The sequence below is a fragment of the Hermetia illucens genome, chromosome 1 (genome assembly GCF_905115235.1).
Source record: "Hermetia illucens chromosome 1, iHerIll2.2.curated.20191125, whole genome shotgun sequence".
Lineage (NCBI taxonomy): Eukaryota > Metazoa > Arthropoda > Insecta > Diptera > Stratiomyidae > Hermetia > Hermetia illucens.
The window spans coordinates 42,131,490-42,150,605 of NC_051849.1; the positions used below are offsets into that span (position 1 = coordinate 42,131,490).

At 37.7% G+C, this 19,116-nt stretch overlaps 1 protein-coding gene across 1 annotated transcript in view; it reads left to right on the plus strand.

Annotated features, from left to right (window-relative positions):
- The first annotated feature begins 1,649 nt into the window (after positions 1-1,649).
- The window catches only part of LOC119646585 (cysteine dioxygenase type 1), a 28,324-nt gene continuing 10,857 nt past the window's right edge, over positions 1,650-19,116 (plus strand). The window contains exon 1 of the mRNA XM_038047080.1: positions 1,650-1,973. The gene's annotated coding sequence lies outside the window, so the exon portion shown is untranslated. The remainder of the gene's footprint in view (positions 1,974-19,116) is intronic.

The following is a 19,116-nucleotide window of genomic DNA, read 5'->3' on the forward strand; positions in this document are numbered from 1 at the left end:
AATAGTTGGCGACGTGGTGCAGTATTTCGCGTAGCCGTCGTTAGGGCTCCCGGCAAGTCTAGTTTCTTATCGAGAAAGTGCAGGGGCTGGAACATTTTTTTGCCTTTTTGGCGGTACTTGCCGAGGGACCTGACGACCTACTACCCGATCGCCAACTTTTGTAGCCGGATTAAGACAGTGATCTAGTGCTACTTCCGGAACGCAAAGCACTGACTGTCTTTGTGAACTTAGAAATGGTAGCTGTGAGCGCTGCCTCCGTCGGCCAAAGAGACTATAGAAGCTCGGTGCCGACTTTGTCACCAGTCAACTGTTTCATTTTACGCAGCTGTTGGCTTAGTGCACGGTCAACAAGTGTTAGTCCTGCCATTAAGTTTGTTTCGGTCACCGACACGTGCTTATTAAGCTGATCCCTCCTTGCTCTTGTAGGAGCATTTCTGAACCAAATTGGAGATAAACTCAATTGATTCTTCATTCAGCCCGACAAGCGTGTAGTTAAAACGTGTGCCGTCCATTGTGATGCTAGCAGGTGGAACCTTGTCGCTATACTGCCACGGCAGTTATTTAGGCACCTACCTCCGTTCTATTCGGAGCGAAACGAAACAACCCGCAAGGGCAACATCACACCAGAGAAACAAAAGCCGGAAAGAGTAGAGCCAAATGAGCAAAAGACCTCTATGCCGTCTCTGCGGCATTTTCTTTTTTTATCATTTCTTTAAACCAATAATAACCAATAATTAATTTCAAAACCAATGTCCATCCTGTAAACAAAACTTTTGAAAAGAACTCACTCTAGAAGGTAATTTGATTTCAATCGTTTCATATCGTCCTCATCACTGAGAACTTCAAAGACTTTCCACCATTCAGCATCTGATGCTCCTTCCGGATTTAGACTTCTCATTTCGACTATATACTGATAAAGTACTGCCTGAATCTGAAGTTCCAGCGAAACTGATAGGACTCATCAAAATGACAATGAGTCAATCTAGCACTCAAATAAAAATACAAAGCCAATTAACAAGATGTTTTGACACAGGCTCTAATGGAAACAAAGTGATGTAGCGGGATTATTGCTTTTTTTAAATACATACTTATATTATCGAGATTTGGTAGCTCTATTTAAAAGGAAAAGCAAACTACGAAAATGCACTTACCAAAAAAAAAGATATCGTGTATTCCCCAAATTCAACTGAGCCCACTTTTAATATGCTTGTATGGCGCTTGAACAAAATAGAACTTCGGTGTCACCTTTACAGTCCTCTTCATTTGGAAATTCTATAGACGATCATCAATATTTCCACCACTTCATTATCAGCACAAATTGTTCTCCAGAATTCACAAAGTTTGCTATTTTTTATTTGTTTTTACCCATTATCTCGCACCATACACAGGCATATATAAAGATAGTAAACTATGCTGAATGTCAATGAAATTCCACTTCCTCCACGGAGGACACGAAATTTTGTTTACTGCCTTCAATAACATATTCTAGAAATTGAATCTCGGCAGCTTCACCCTCTTATCTTTTATTCTGATTAAATATTTAATACAAAATACTAGGTGAAATTTCGCGCTGAGCGATAGGAGGGCAGCAGTAATTACGAGTATCATAGCCGAGCTTATCACAAAGACAGTACTAAGATTTATAGAAGACGAAAACAAACTTTCAATTCAGTACACAAGTACACAAATCGGAGTTAACATCTCTACGAGACGAAAATCTAGACGAGATCCTGGAGTTAGTGCTGTGGTCTTAAATAACGAACTTTATCGAATATATGCACATACATACATAAGTGATCGAGTTTGTGTTTAAAAATTGATTTTAAATAGAAGTGATTAGATTCAGTGCGTTTGGAAGTGTCTATTTAAACTTCTGGTCTCGTGCAACTCGTACAAAGTCCAAAATCTGAGTTAAAATTAGGCTAATCTAGTGAAGGACCTAATTTGATAATCACTACTACCACTAAAACAAGGTATGCATAATTAATAAGACTCAATGTAGGTGTGTAACTCCATGTATCTGGATTTCCGGGACAGCTTTATATAAGGGCCATAAAATTAAGGTCGAAATAAATTAAACGTATTTCAATCCTTTATCTATTTGAGGCATTAGCCTATTCTGTGCAGTGTTTCGTATTTTTTTTGTTTTCAAATTACTTTTTGATGAGACTGCGTTTAACTTCATTATGTTTAAAGTTGAAATAGTAGCCAAGATTTACATGACCTATGTTTGGAAGAAAATGTCCGTAAATATGTAAAGCTAGCCTCTTTTCGAGCAAAGCATATTTCTAAGAAAGAGAAGTACTGCTAATAAACATCACTTTGAAACATAGAAGATACAAGTAAGTCACATCCTGGCCAGAGCACTTCAGATACATTCTCCTTCAACGCTATCGAAAGGAGACTAGGAACTATTGAAAAGCATCTCAGTGAAATTACCCGGTGTTTCCAACGATTAATTATCTGAAATAATAAAACTTGTTGTTTCTTTTTCGTTGGTGTGAATATTTATTCTTGCAAATACCGATATTTCGGCAACCACTTGTTCCCTTCATCAGTGCTAACAAGTTGTTAGCAGCGGGCACTTGAAATCGAATTTAGTCAGATTGGGGAGATTTTGAAAGAAAATCAATTTATCTTTTGTTGGTCAGTGTTTGAGGAAGATCGTAAGATCCAAGTTTGAGGGGTCCTTACCTCTTCATTTGTGGAAGCTAGAAGTGTACATATGTTTCCCCTACTGTTTAACTAACAATAGCTGCACCTTTTATGTGCTTGAAAATGTATTATAATAGTTTCCAAAATGAATAAGCGCGATTAATCTGCAGAAGCTGATTCGGAAGTGTAGCCCATCTCATTTAGGATTGACGAGAACTTTGTTAAGAGGTCTAAACTGCCCATCTTCGTGCTTAAAGAGCTCAGAAGGGGTTCTTAGAGAAAAACTCGTGGCTGAGGTGAAAATGTGGACCTCTCTATAACCGCTTCGAATTTGCCCATTTTACGTGTGTCTCGAATCCGGATCTCCAAGGAAACTCCGAGCTCACGGTGAATGACCTTCTTTCTCCTTCTCTCCTCAGGCCTGAGGAATTTGAAGCATTTTGTACATCATCTGTGTTCAAAATCATCCTCCTCTAGGGCATACAGGATATTGACGCTGCGTCAATCATCACTCCCTACATATTGATCGATATACTTAAAAGTGATGTTGTGACTTCTCATTGTAATAATGGGTGATGTCTCCCTTTCCAAATCCGCGAGTTTCTCTCTTCACGTGCAACGATTTCTTTTGTAATCAAAACCAATGCTATTTTTGGCATTACTCACCACCATGGCCGTTTAAAGGTTTAATATATCATTGTACATAATGTTCCAGAATAGTGGAATAGGACCTCTAAATTGATACCTTCTTTACATCCACATCATTTCTGCCATGTCCTTAATAAATAGCATGACTTCAATAGAGAGATCACCTTCCAGGAAATCAATCCGGCAATCTGAAAGGGTTCCAGGCCAGTATCAAGCCAGAGCAATCATTATCTCCTTTAGCACTTTTCTCCGAGCATCTAAAATAAATATAGCAAAAGTAGACAATGGCTAACCCAGGGGACGACTTTCTCTAAACCTTATGCTTCCCACAACTCAACAAACGTTTCTGGATTTGTATTTACCACGAGTTTGAAGGTCCTATTAGGTTAGCCTTCCATAGCCTGCTGCACATTGACAGTAGCCCCTAACTGATTACTGCGGGTACTACTATTATCTCCTTCTCCAATGGTAGCCAGTCCCCTACTCAACATAAGATTAATGTACGTGACCGTTTAACCCTCTAGAGATCTTTCAGAAATTATGTTCATCTCTGAGCAGTGGTTCCTCAATCATTTTCCTTATTCTACTACACAGGCAACTTGAGATTTCTTTATACCTGTTATTTCCTTTTTAATCAGTCTTACATAGCGTCCTCTGGAAAATCATTCGGTTCGATGTGGTTGAGTCGTATTTTGTTCTTTAAAAAATTTATTTATTTTATTATCAGCTGACTTAACGAACCCAATGTAAAAATTTGGTAGTCTATCACACTCGTTTGCCAACTTGACGGCCCCCACATTTTTGGACTAACTGATTTCCTACAGACTATCTATCTAGCTTCAATATGTGGATTTTAGTACAGTAGGGTTTCGTGTACATGGTGCAATATATCTTTTTTTTTTGTTAGATGGCATTTGGGTCATTATTTCGATTCTCTGTAAAAGGAAGCCTCTATGGATGGGCTTAGAGAAAAGCCTAAAGGGAAGATGTGCGACCATTAAAGGGTAACCTTTATAGAAACACATTCAATAATTTCCCGCTGATCTTACTGAGTTTGTGCTTTTCCATCAGATATCTAAGCAATATCATCATAGGAATAGACCATGACATTGTGATATGCATTACGGCAACAGGCCTTCCTATTTGAATGCAATGATAATTCCTAACTTGATCCAAAAACGGAGATAAACCTGTTCACAGAACATTTGCAGAAATATCTGAGTATATAATACAGCAGATGAAAAGACAGTACCCATTTGAATTCTTACATCTTGAACATGCAGTGTAGTGCAGATGTTAATAACCGGATTGCAGAATAGATTGCTCACTCCAAATTTTATTGATTGTCCTAATAAACGGGGTTACTTTCAATAAAATCTTGATTCCAAGCTTACAGAGAGTCACTGTTTAACTCATTTATAAAAATACCCCTACTCACAAAGGCTTAGGCGACCCCTCTTTATTGCACTATCTGAAGTAGAATTTGCCGCGTGTTCTTTTTTTTCCTGGATATTGCCCGTATGGACTTTTCGGATTGGATTATCCTTTCTCATATGGATTACATGACTCGCTTATCACTGCCTTATAAGCACTTTAAACACTACAAAACAGTCGTGGTATAGCTTATTGATATCGTCATTATAAAGGCTATAAAATTGTCCTGTTTGGTATAGACCCATAATGTTTGAGAGATATAGGACTATCCGGCCTAGCAAGATAACGGAGAATCTTATAAATGGTACTCAACACCGTTATACCAACATAATTGCTGCACTGAGTGGGTATCCCCCTTATTATTTATGTGGTGATATTAATGATAATATCCTTCAGACCTTATTCACCTCCACTGGAAATAACCATACTCTCAAATTTTTCATAAAGAATCCTCATCGTGGCATTCGCTATGTGACTATTTGGTATAGATGGAAGGACATGCCATCCACACCAAATAGTCATCAATTTAGGACAAAAGACTATAACTCCCCGTTGGCAGTGATGGTTTCACTATCGTCGTTTTCAAAGAAATACGGGCAAACTACGTATCCGGTATCAAATTCGCACCAAACAGTAACTTTTTGTGAATGCATTAGCATTTGGTGAACCTTGTATTAGTGCCGTCCCATATGCGGCACTTCTTTTTTTTTACTTAACCTTTTATCAAAAAATGCGCTTCGTCGCTGAAGACGATTTTACATCCAAAATGATTGTCCTCTTCCAAATGCTCCGAAGCCTAGTCTAGTCATTAACTTTAAGCTCCTGGATCAAGCAAATGTTGTACGGGTACAGGCTTTAGTCCCAGCGCAAAATTTCCCGAAAGTTAAAGTCTCCGACAAGCTAAGTTTCTTAGTACTACGTGGAATTGACTGTTACCGAGTCTTCGCCACATCCTTACGAACAACAGCGATTCTCTCGGCCGGTCTGGCGTTGGCTGATTGGTTACTAAACCGGTATTTCGAATTTGGCCACCTACTTTTTTGAGAAGGAACTTTAACAAACACTCGAAGTTTTTTATTTAGACGTGCTGCCTAATTGATTAAATTGCCATTATGATTTGATATAAGTAACTAAACAGCCAACAAAAGATTTGCCAAAACAATAGCCTGTCAATATCGACCCATCCCTCCAACAAACCAGTCCCTCTCCAGGACATTTTATGCTGCAGTGATATCAGTCTTATTTTGGGACAGGGGGTCGGGCAACTACTTAGCAGTTCTTGTTCTATACAAGGAACGCACGTTCCATAAAAATAGGTGCAATTCATTTGTCCTTTTTCTTTGACAAGTCCATCATTGTGTATTCAATCCAGTCCAGAGCTCCTTTGTACCTAGTTTTACTTAGCAGTCAGTGATAAAATGCCTGCATTTTATGAGGATATAATCAATTTGCATTTTATTGCTCCCACTATAAAATCTAGGAAGATGAAACAATCGAAATAATAAAACTTGTTGTTTCTTTTTCGTTGGTGTGGGTATTTATTCTTGCAAATACCGATATTTCGGGAACCACTTGTTCCCTTCATCAGTGCAACAAAAAACTTGTTTGCACTGATGAAGGGAACAAGTGGTTCCCGAAATATCGGTATTTGCAAGAATAAATACCCACACCAACGAAAAAGAAACAACAAGTTTTATTATTTCAATTAATTAATCGTTGGAGACACCGCATAATTTCACTCTGATGAAACAATCGTTTGATAGACTATGTATTCACAAATACAAGGTCGTGAGTATCCATTATTCGCCACCATCATTGCGTGCTCCAAACCCTTTTCCTCCTGGCACTTCTTACCGTTTGCCTTTCCTTCCACGTGGCCATTAAGGTTGGTCGTAATGACGATACAGTCATTAGCGGGCACGTTACAGGTTTTTGTATTGAGAAATTGCCAGAAGGCATCTTACTCGGCATGAGGCTCTCAATGCGACCATTTTTGTTTTTAACGACATTTAAGGCATTTTCTTGGTCGATCTGTCGCGGGACCTGTCACTAAAAGAGACCAAGTAGGGTTTAGAATAGTGGAGTTAACCCCAACAATACTTTGTTTATCTCCTTCCCCGGTCTCAGCATTTTATTTTTGTTTTGGCGAAGATATTATGGTACAAAGTTCGTTACCTCAAACCCTCCTCGTTTATCTGGGCTTAGGACCAGCAATATGTAAATAACATGGCGAACTTCCTCCACACGATCTGCGGTTAAATACCAATATAACAGAGTTTTCTGGTTAAACTGTGTGATTTATGTGTCTTGAATCAATAATAACAACTAATGGTAAATTCAGGCTTTCTTTGACATAGGAGAGCAGCCAAGATGAAATGCAACTTCACAACTATCGCAAAGTGTGATCGACGCATCAAGAAACACCTTAAATCTAAAATCTACCACAACGTTGTTTGCTCTGTTGCTCCCTGTTGTTCCAAAAGTCAAGTGGGCACCAAAGACAATAACCACTGCCTCTCGGTAATGATGAGAGAGGTTTTATCTTTTAAGAGATGGAAATATTAAAAAATCGAACCCTAGGTTTCACGTGCTGTGGGTATATGGGACTTTCACCTACACTTACCCTAAGCCCAAGAGGTTTAAGCTACTAAGCTGAAGACTGAGATTTTCCCCATCCTGCAGCCTGTTTTTTATATTTGAGGTTCGTATGAGTAAAAGAAAGACCCTTTGGCCAGCTCGGTCGGTTTTGGTTTGGAACTGGTTATTCCTCAAAAGCTTTAGTCCCCTATGATAGTTTGTTCTTTATGAGAAGAAGTCATTCAGCTTTAATCTTTTTTGTCATCTCAATAGACTTTAGATTCTGTCAATTTTTTTACTTTTTCTCATAGAAACGCTTTGATGACCTCACTAACCAGCCGTATTCGCAGGTCTCTAGATATAATTTGGAATGTACCAAGGAACGTGAATTATGCTTTTGGAAGTGTAAACATCTTGCAGATTAGTTTCCTTAGCACAGCACTGGGAATTTCTCTGCATCTAAGATTTAATTCTTCCATTTTTTAAGGTTTTGTGTGAAACAAAACCTTCCGAATTGTTTTTAAAATGTATTTTTATAAGCTAAACTTAGCATTGAATATCATATCTAAATATTTAATTTTATTCGAAAGTATCACGCCTTATTCATTAACTATATCTTTAGCTGAATTCAGTTTTTTGCTATAAAATGTTTGCTAGTGAAGTTAATGTAAGCCTATTTGGTTTCACTTTTATAGCTTCCTCAGTATTCTTATCCATGGTAAACAAAGCAGTGTCATCCGGCAAATGTTACTACTTTGGCTTCGTCACTTTTATACCGAAATAAACAGTGTTGGAACCAAAACACTACCTTTGGGTATACGGGCTGCATTTTTTCAATCCAGGGTAGCTCTCTTCCTATTCCGCTCTAAATAGCCACTCAAAAAATTCTTCTTCGAAGTCTCTATACAATTTGTACAGCATACATTATCGAAAGTTTGATCGTATTTGGGAAAAATGCCTCAGAACACCACCTTTTTCTCAAACAACATTTTATTGATAAATAGTGGACATTACATTTAAAACATACTTAATCTAACAGAAATCTTAACAGATAACTCAATTTAAGGTTGAAATTAAGAGAACTTAAACTAGTAAAATTTCATTGAGAGCTAAAATGTCGGGGATGTGCCGCACATGGAGAAAAGTATACAAAAAAAACTCCAGTCGTTGTCTTAGTTATTTGACGAATGGTAGGGTAGGTGGGTGGAGAGGTAGGTGGCATGGTTTAGGACGGGAAGGCAAGTAGATTAGGAACGTTGTGAAACGTTTTGCTTGAGTATAAAGACATATTCAGCATGAGAGTGACGACCTGTGCAGAGGGCTACTCTATCTTCCTTGCCAAACGGACGGTTATCATTATAGTAAGCAATGAGGAATTGAGGGAACTAGGAGGAAGTTTTCCTCGGCGATTTCGATCCCCATACGCTCGGTGACCAAAGGGTTGGGATGTGGCAGACACCTTTCTAGGAATTTCAATGCGTGTTGAGCTCTGATGGCACCAATGCACGGCATTTGGGCGAAATCATATAGGATTTGGTTGAATATGTACTTCGTACCATCTTCATTTTTAAGGTTTCATGTAAAAAAAAACCTTATTAAAATCAGTTTACTGTCTGTCTATCACACGCATTTTTCTCGGAAATAGTTGTAACTATGACACCAAATTTAGTATGAAGATAGTTCCCACCTGCACGCCCACGGATGAATTACATCATTCTAGGTCGAACTTAAGGGAGGGTCTCCATATATGAAAAAGTGGAGCAATAATGTTCGATACAAGATAGAGCATAATTGTACCAAGTTTGGTGGAAATCGCACCATTACTAACAAAGTTGTTGTAGGATAAAGTTGTCCCTGATGTGAAAATTCAAGACCTGAAGCGTCCAGCTTCCGGTTTCGTGACTTGCTAAATATGCCGAAAGGTCTAATTAACTGCTTGCAGCAGAAAAATTTGACCATTTACGGGGTGGGTTTGTTGAAACGGATGACATGCTGAAATGACCTCAAGGCACCGTTTACACGGCTTAATGCCTAGTTGGCTTTTGGAATATTAGCCATAATTGGAGGTCATTGTAACACCTAGATAAGCAACCTGGGGACAGATTTTTGGAATCGAAAGCCATTTTCGGAGTCGTCCTCATTCTCTCGCCACGAAAGATGCTTGTCTAACATTTTTGGCGATTAAGGGCAAGTTTCCACTTGGTGAAGTGTCGGTAAAGCTCATCCGAATATGAATTCAGGCAATCTTAACCACAATACAATACAATATCGTATCTGAATACACTTACTTGTTTTCTATTGCATTTTCAATCAAATTGGTTATTTTATGCACCTAGTGAATTCTGCAATGATTACGGAAACTAAATTGGTTGCCTAGTATAGAATTTCGATTGAGAATTTGAGAAGTAGCCTTTTAAATACCTTCACAGTAGTTGAGGGTAGCAATATTAGAAGACACGATTCGAGTTTACTTTTATGTAGCCTGGTTTAAGGATTATGATAACTTCAGTCACGTTCCATTATTGAGAAAGGTATTTTCATCAAAACGCTTCATTAGGCCCCATGTCTGATAATTTATGCTACTGATAACTCGCATCAGGAGGACATTCGAGATCGGTAAGACGTTACACCTATTGCGAAAAGTTACGACTCAATCTGAGCTAAGATATGAGATCAAGGGAAGTGGCGGGACGAACAGACCACGCTGAGGCCCGAAGAATGCATTCGATACCTTCTCTTTTCGTCATGCTTTCTGATCTAACTGGGGTGTTCCCCTAAAAAGTAGGTAAAACCCGTTAAAATCAAATAAATATCACATTAATTTTGTTGACTTATGAACAACAACACTCTGCAAAAGTCTCACTAGATTTCTTGGAAGTAAATGTGCGTGCCCATCAGATCCAACGACAATAAAGTGCTTTATTGAATGACACAGAACCTGAGGTGACATCTGAGTCAAATCGCTTAAGACCATTTAGATTTTAAATAGGAAACACAGTTTATCTATTTCCTGATACACATGTCACTTTGGGGTCACCTTAGCCTTGTATGCGCTCCTAACTTGGACTTATCGCATTCATTAATTAGACATATTCATGCACACATGCAAGGCGATCAGTGCCTTAAAAGACTTTTAGTGAAATTTTTCAAATAACTCTTCCTAGAAAAATTTTAAATACATTTTCTTTGCATTGCAAACATCATTGTGCTTTTTTGTTAGTGCGTCATACGTATGCATATAGTAAGTGCATACGATCTGTGCAAATGTTTTCCAGCGAGAACTGGATAATACTCGTAATGGATATTTGTTAAGATGTCTTTCTGATGATCGAAAATACGGTGTTTCTTTGATAAAATGATAATGACATATTGATCTTAAACTTGACTCTTTGAACTAATTAACGCAGCTAAAATAACACTAATTAACAAATTGCGGAAAATGTTTTTGTACGGAACACATTGCGTCACTATTATAGGAAGTAATCGTATAAACAAAAGACTTTCTGTAACCATATTTTCATTCTGTCGCCAGCTGAAAAATAGATTAGTTTTTAGATTAAAACATAAAACACTTTCATTTGTGGGTTCGCATATACTAGTATTTTGTGCGCTAAGTGAAGCTTATGGTTTATTCCAATTCAAATTTTCTTAAAGTTTTTCTTAACTAGAAGTATACGTCACTAAAGTGAAATAATAAATAAGAAGCCTTTTTACAATATGTAAATACGCACAAAAGAAAAGCAATATAAATGAACAATCAAACAAATATTTTCACTGGGTGGTAAAAAACAACATTGCCTTCAAAGATTGTTGAGTTATTAAACAAAAATACAACTCTTATCTGTGGGTAATTTAAAACAAAATGGCAACTAATATAGTCGAAGAACCTTCTATACTGCTAGTCGGTGATATGAATGGAAATACCAAGAAGCAATAATACTGTAAAGTGAGGGGGAAAAACCAAATTTCTTCTTGCATGAAAAGGTTTTTTTCTTTAATTTTTTTACGAACCTCCGTATTTACAATTTTTTGTTACAAAACAGGTTTTCAGTTACCTCATGTACTAAAATTTTCATTATTTAACGTTTTCGAACAAATTTAAAATCCTTTCACTATCCAATGAAAATTAATAGATCGCTCCAAATATTATATATGCAACTGAACAAAATGTTTTGGTCCCGTTTTATACTGAACTAGGAAGAAAGAGCCGACGTTGTTCGGCCTTTGTATACCTGCAAAAATCGCGGATCTTCTTCAGATATTGGAAGAAGGGTACCAATCTGATAATATATCATACTTGTCTTTTCAATTTGAATGTGGAGTAAAATAACCACGTTTTAGAATATTCGTCACTGGACGATGCCATTTGAAGGCATGCATGTTTGGGCAACTCTTAAATTGGTAGTTCAAACTCGTAGGTAGATTTCAGCAGCTCTTAAAATAGAAGCTCTGATCCCGTCATTTTTTTACCGCGGGTCTTATTCTTCTCATGTTTCAGCAGCTCTAGAAGTAGAAGCTCTGATTCGTTATGTTTCCAATCGCGAGTCTCGTTTTTCAGATATTTCAGTAGCTCTCCTGTCTGACAGTTGCAGTACATGTGTGGTTAAACTCCTAATGTTCAATTTTTTTGGGTGGCATTTTGAATAATTTCATTTCATTTCATTATTTTTTATGACGACTGGTTGAAAGTTGTATAAGGGTCATTTGGAAGTAAGTTATAACAAGGTGGGCAGCATCAAAATATTTACCATGAAAAATCACATGCGTATATCCTTTCGATCGGTTGAACGGGTTCGGAGTCTATTAATCACAAACAGATATATATACCGTGTCCGGGTAGCATAGTAGTTAGAGCATTAGGCTGTCGTGCAGAAGGTCAGCTGTACCTAAGTCTAATCAGAGTAATAATCACGGGCGAATGCAATGCTGACCACATTGCCTCCTTAAGGGTACTGGAATCCTGTAATGTACCGTTCCGGTCTTGAACGAAGTTGTTGAACAAAAACACAGACTTCAAAGCCCTGATCCAATTGGATTGTCGCGCCAACGATTATTATGATTATTAAAGTATATAGGGTGTCCCGTGTATGATGGTACAAATTATAATAAAAGGTAATATCACTTGTTTGAGAAAAATTGATCCATAGATAGGGTGCCTACTATCTTTTACCGTTACAGAGTTATAGCGTTTTTCGTGAATAGTATCAACAAGCTTAACCTTCCCAGAAAAATCACAATTTCACACTTCCTCAATCATTTAACTTCAGATTCGACACCATTTTTGGAAACTACATAAAATTTCTTATAAATTAATTTTTTTTCAATCGCAAGGATCATCATCCCTTCCAAGATATATATATATATGTGTTCTTAAAAAAAAATACAATTTTTTTTTATCAAAATTTCAATATGCATTATTATAACGGTATTTTAAACTTACAAGTCTGCAAAGTTGATAAAAAATCCCTCAATATGTTAGCTATCAAATGACATATCAAACTAACGGGCTCAATTATGGAAAATTTAGAAATATTACGCATTAAATGCGAGAAATGGTGGCCTTAATATGGACCAAATTTACTTAAATATGGTAGTTCCTGTGTTCTAGTGCAAATTTTCCATTGTTGGCATTTAAAACTACCATATTTAAGTGAATTTAGTCCATATCAAGACCACGTTTTCCCGCACTTAATGCGTAATATTTCTAAATTTTCCATAATTAAGCCCATCATTTTTACATTTGAAAACTAACGTAAGGAGAAACCTTTATCAACTTTGCAGGTTCATAAGTTTAAAATACCCTTATAATAATTCAAATTGAATTTTGAATTAACAGACACCCTGTATACACCAACCACTTCCATTTTCAAGGTTTTGTACTGCTATAGGCTCCGAAATACCCTTCAAACCGATATCTGTTCAAATTAAGTTAATAATAGTATATTACTATAATTTTTAGTAATTGACTGCAAAAATGCTTTTAAATTCACCCTATAATTACGAAATTTTGCAGCAATGTAGGCTACAAGATAGCACATGGTCCTACCAAGTTTGAAGGAAATCGCACTATTCTAATGAAAGTGGATATTCTCACTTAACATATGCATATACTACGTGCTAGGTACTAATGCAAATGCACACACAAATGGCTTTATAAAAGAAATACACAAAACCTTTAATACCTGAAGCGTCGACTTTTCGGTTTCTCGGGTTGTTATATAATAGATCTAAAACCGACTTTCCTTTTCTGTTATTTGAAAATCCAGTAAGGGTTTGATTTTTACCTCATCCTCCGAGGAAGTGAGGATATTATATAACAGGGAGGGGCAAAAGTATTGACATAACAGAAAAATTAAACCAGTTCTAAGTAGAAAAAAACAGCGAATTATTAGAACCGTAACAACCATTCATCGGATTGGAAAGTTATTGAATCACACCGGGGCAAAGTTCGTTCGTACAACAATACCACAATGCCTCCCAGAAATCATTTCTTGTGGAAATGTGCCTTTATGGACTTGGAGTTCGAGCAAATAATACAGATGTTCAACCAGGTTAAAGTTTATATGGAGGCATATAAAGTTGCCGTGAACATCACACAATCGCAATTTTGGAAGACAAACGGTTGCTGTATGCCTAAGTTGGGGTTTGTAACAAATTAAGGCACAACACATTAAAATGTATTTCCTTTTCATGTTCTAGCCAATAAATACCACTCTATTCACCATGGTCGCTTGGAAGCCCCAAGTTAACTGATTCCTCCCACCATGCTTGACAGGTTCATATAAGTCAGTGTGCACAGACTAGACAGTCTAGGCTGTGAACACTGCATACAAGTCGCTAGTTTTAAACTGCATTTACGTATAGACATATTGTTTTCTATTAAACCCAAATAGATTTTATTCTGGCTGGTCGGATATGGAACTCCGCTACCCACAATACCCTGCTATGAAGTGAATCAGTCAGCCCGTGGATGTCGCGACACCTTCCTCCAATGTCGTAGCGTTTCCGAACAGACTTTTCTATCTATTGCGAATGGCGTTATATCTTTGTCGAATTGCAACTTATGTTCAACTTAGTGGGTTACTTTATACCTTTGATAATGTGATAGACTGTATTCGCCGAAACTGCTACTTTGCTTTAGCGATTTCACGAAAATCGGCCTATTTCGCGAAGTGACGACCGGCGGCACAGCGTTACCAGTTTTCGATCCATTTGTCATTTGCAAAACTTATTATTTCCAAATATTAACCTCTTTTCGATTTCTGTTAAAAAGTACTAAAAAGCAAACTAAAAAAATATTGGAAAATGAGGAAAAGTGCTGAGGTACTGAGGTAAACAAATATTGGAAAATGAGGAAAAGTGCTGAGGTACTGATGAATTTCAAAAAGTTTAGTACTTTTGGTACTAAAAAGTGAATACGGGAGGGGAGCCCCTCTACAAGCCCTACGAAAACTTTTGGCCGCCTTCTTCTCCTTAAAACGCTATGGTGCTAAGTAAGTATTTTTTCTAAATAATCATCGTGAAGTTTTCAATGGTATTCCCCGAAGGGAAGCGGTGAGGAGGGTATGCGGGAGAAAGAAAAAAGTCAACACCTCTGTAAACCCTCTGAAAAATGGCAGCAATCATCCCCTTCAAATGTTATGGCTCCTCAAAATGAGGCTATTTTCGTATCAAAAACAGTAGGGTTTAATTATGAAGCCCATTCCTTGCTGGAATAAAGAAAGTATAAAGCGGAAGGTCCTCTGTATCATCATGGTAAAGATTGGTTTGCCAACATCACCACCGAAGGGGGAGGAGTGAGGAAGGTATTCATGAAAAAAGGGAAGGTTCCTCCTATCTAGCATGTGTTGATGAAACCTTATTAATAGGTGACGATGCCTCGAAAAGGAACTATTTTCATATCACTAATAAGCGCATATCAGCAAACCGTGAACAATGGCGCATAGATGTGATTGACTCGTTATACCCTACCAAGGGCGAATGGCGACCAAATTATTAAAAAATACAAAACACAATTCAGCATCCTTTGAGCATCGATTAATAAACATTCAAAGTTTGTATATTAAATCTTTCTATCCCTTCAATTTTCCAAAATAAAAAAAAAAAATATATTCGCTATATCAGGTCCCCTTAGGTCATTCGCCCCTATTAAATATGTATCTGAGTACTCTTCATTTCTTTAAGAGGTGAACTACGATAGCACATCATTATTTAATTTATCTTAGTTATCACCGCTCTACAAAACCTCTGTCCCTAAATAACCAAACTCATTGGGTAAAGCTACACTTTTACTTTCTGTATTCACAGACGGTTATAAATGATTTATATGATAAATTTATAATAGTGGTATAGCCTCTCTCTATAGTCTCAATTAGCTGGTGTAACCTGCTGCAAATATCACGGCCTTGAATGCCATTATTGAGAGCCTCCTTTAGTGACATCAAATTGATGCTGTTTTGTATATAGTATTTACGAATCGGTTTGAAGCTCCTCCCATACAAGACGCCAGTTCTGCAACCTCAACCCTGATTTACTTATCATAAAGATCACAAAAAAAAAACGATTTTTTACCGTACAATATCATAACAGTCCAGGAAAGAAACTAGATTACATAGCCTAGGGGGGTCACCCCCAGCAGCGACCATCATGGAATCACATTTTTGTTGGAGATAAATATATGAGCGTCATAGCCCAACCCCCATATAGTGAAATGTATTAATTTTGGTTGTCCTTCGCATTCGCTCGATTTGACGCCTCCAGACTTTTCGGGCGGAGTTATTAAAATCCGCTGTCAACATCGATCACAGTCCGTCGTTTAATCTCAACCGAAATATGTGTACTTTTAGAAAGTGCTGGGGAACGTACCCCGTATAAACTCGGGGTCACCAGGTCACCACATGCCTGAGATTATATTCAAAAAATGATGGAAAAGAATCTTCTATATGCAAATAAACTCATTATCACTTGAATCACATGATCAGGTTTTTTATCCTAGGTTTCTTTTTAATAAAACAGTTCAAGCAATTTTTTTTCGACGATTATATGGTTATTGAGTTAAATCCATTCATAGGTTTTTCGATTGAATTAATTTCAGTGAACCTATCAGTTATTCGTTTTTTTTAAATAAACCAGGTTTATATAGCGCAGTCCATGATCAAAGTGTTTATATATACTTTCCCCAATCATAGCTCCAAGGAAAGATCAATATGCCAAAATTTGTTTTGGGCTGCCAATAAAATCTTCAAATTCAATTCAATTGATTTGAGTCCTTGGCCATTTCGTTTGGAAATACCTGTTTCGTTTCATCAACTTTGAATTCATTATACATACGCAGATCGATTCTCTAACCATGATAATGACTGACTGCTTGCTTTCCGGACTATAGATATACAGCCCTTCACGAGCACCCTTTACAAGACTGAAAAATAAAACCTTATTCAAATCTATTCACTGTCGTCTAATGTTTCCTTTCAACGACCCTGCTTAACTGATTATGGAATTATGTAATAGTCAGTGCTTAGTTCAATTAAATCATAATTAGCCGGATGTATCCCGTGTTTGCGTTCATCCTGTGGTCCTGTGGAATTTTCGGTATTTCCGCGGATTCCTTCCTTCCTACAGTATGCCAAGATTGTCAATGGTAATGTCCTGACCTTCTTCTACCACAAGTCGAAAATGGCAAATTGCTGACTTAGCTGTTTCTTGTCCTGGATATCTCATCGAACAGTTTTTAGCACCCGGATCGGTTTTTGGAACCTCGTTATTATTAGCCTATTTGTCAGTCCTGTTTATAGAATACCCTTTACCGATCCGAGGATTTACTGTAGTTGGAATGAACGACTAGTGCCGCAGACGGTCATATTTATTATATTTTCCTGAGCATGTTTTTAAGCTTTTGTTGAAAACAAAACCTCATTAAAATCGGTTAAATGTCTCTCTATCTGTTGTTCTATCTGCCTGTTTGTGTCTGACTGTCTGTCTCTCCCATTTTCTCAGAAACGATTACCCCCGTTGATACGAAATTTCATGGAAAGGTGGAAATGTGAATTCCCTTGCATGGAGTGAGTAACATGTTTCTACATTGGGTCTAAAGGGAGAGGTCATATGCAAAAAGAGGATGTGATTTTTTTTCACCGAGTATAGGCATGTGAGGTATCATATAAAATGGTTCGATTAGTACTTTTCGAAGCAGATATTATTAGTTTTGAGATTAATTGTAAAGAAGAGTGTGGGGTTTCGGAAGAGGTCAAGAGGTCAATTAAAAGACCCGTTCTCAGAAACAACTCAGCCAAAAAATATATAAAATGATAGTCCGTGCACGTGGTATCTAGGCCTCAAAATACTCCCCACTACGCCGGAAACGCAATTTTATGTTCTTCTGTAATTTACTCAGTTAATATAGCGTTCCCTATAATTTTCATCTTCACTGATTTAAGTTAAAATTTGGTTCCCATGACTAATCTGGAGGACTTGGAAATTTGTTACTCGGGGATTCAACAAATGGAAAAATTAAAGAAAATTTCCATTCGTAGCTATTTTTTATATACAAATACTGTATTTCGTTCCTCATCAACTGTTCAACAACCGGTATCCAGTTTACACCTGTCTTAGTAAGGAACTCCAGACATCCCGGTTTTGCACCGAGGTCTACCAATTCGATATCGCGAAAAGCTGTTGGGCGTCCTGGTAAGGCAGGTTCTTCCTCGTCTTCTTTTTCTACCATAGACATTGCCCTTATAGACTTACCAGTTGGATCGTCCTGTCTGATGTCCTAAGCCATCGCGTCATCTCAGGCAGGGTCGGGTTTGTCTTCTTTTTCTACCATAGATATTCCCCTTATAGACATTTTGAGCTGGACCATCCTACCACCCATACGGATTAGGTGACCCGCCCATCGCAAGCTGTTGGGTCAGATTTTATCCACAACCAAACGGTCGTGGTATCGCTCATAGATTTCGTCATTATGTAGGTTACCAAATCGTCTACCTCATGTAGGAAGCCAACAATTCTTTGGAGGATTCTTCTCTCAAATATGGCCAAGCGTTCACATTTTTTCTTGCCAAGAACCCAAGTCTCCGAGAAATACATGGGTACCGGCAAGATCATTGTTTTGTACAGTAAGAGAATTGGACCCTATGGTGAGACGTTTCGAACAGCACAGCTTTTGTGTGCTGAAGTATACTCTGTTAGCTGCCAACAACCGTGCGCGGATTTCATTGCCATAGCTGTTATCGGTTGTGATTTTCAGTCCTAATGATGTTAACTCCTCAGATAATTTCTGCGTTATTCTATGTCAGATGGTGACCTCGCTCCACCATATGTGTGGATATAGTTGATCTTATGTGCTGGTTCGGAGTCTTTTGTAAGGGTTCGGAGTCGGAGTCTTTTGTAAGGGTCTCTCGTTATCCGGTCAATCTTTAACCCTGCAAATAATCTGAGCAAGTGATTTTGTATATCCCACCCTTTTCTGTTTTATCCTTGGCAGGTTGTATCCTTTTGTCTATTGAGAAGGGTCTGTTGTCGAAGCAACCTGAAATCCCTTTTTGTAGTCGAATCTTGATATGTTGTGTTATCTGAAAATAAGTGCGAATGTGTGTCCGGATAGCTGAGTGGTTAGGGCACAAGGTTATCATACGGAAGGTCGTGATTCAAATTTCATCGGTGGCAGTGGGATTTGTATCGTAATTTGACGTCGGATACCAGCCGACTCAGCTGTGAATGAGCACCTGAGTCAAATCATAGTAATAAACTCGGTCGAGGGCATGTTGACCACATTGCCTGCTACAGTGTAATATAGTGTAC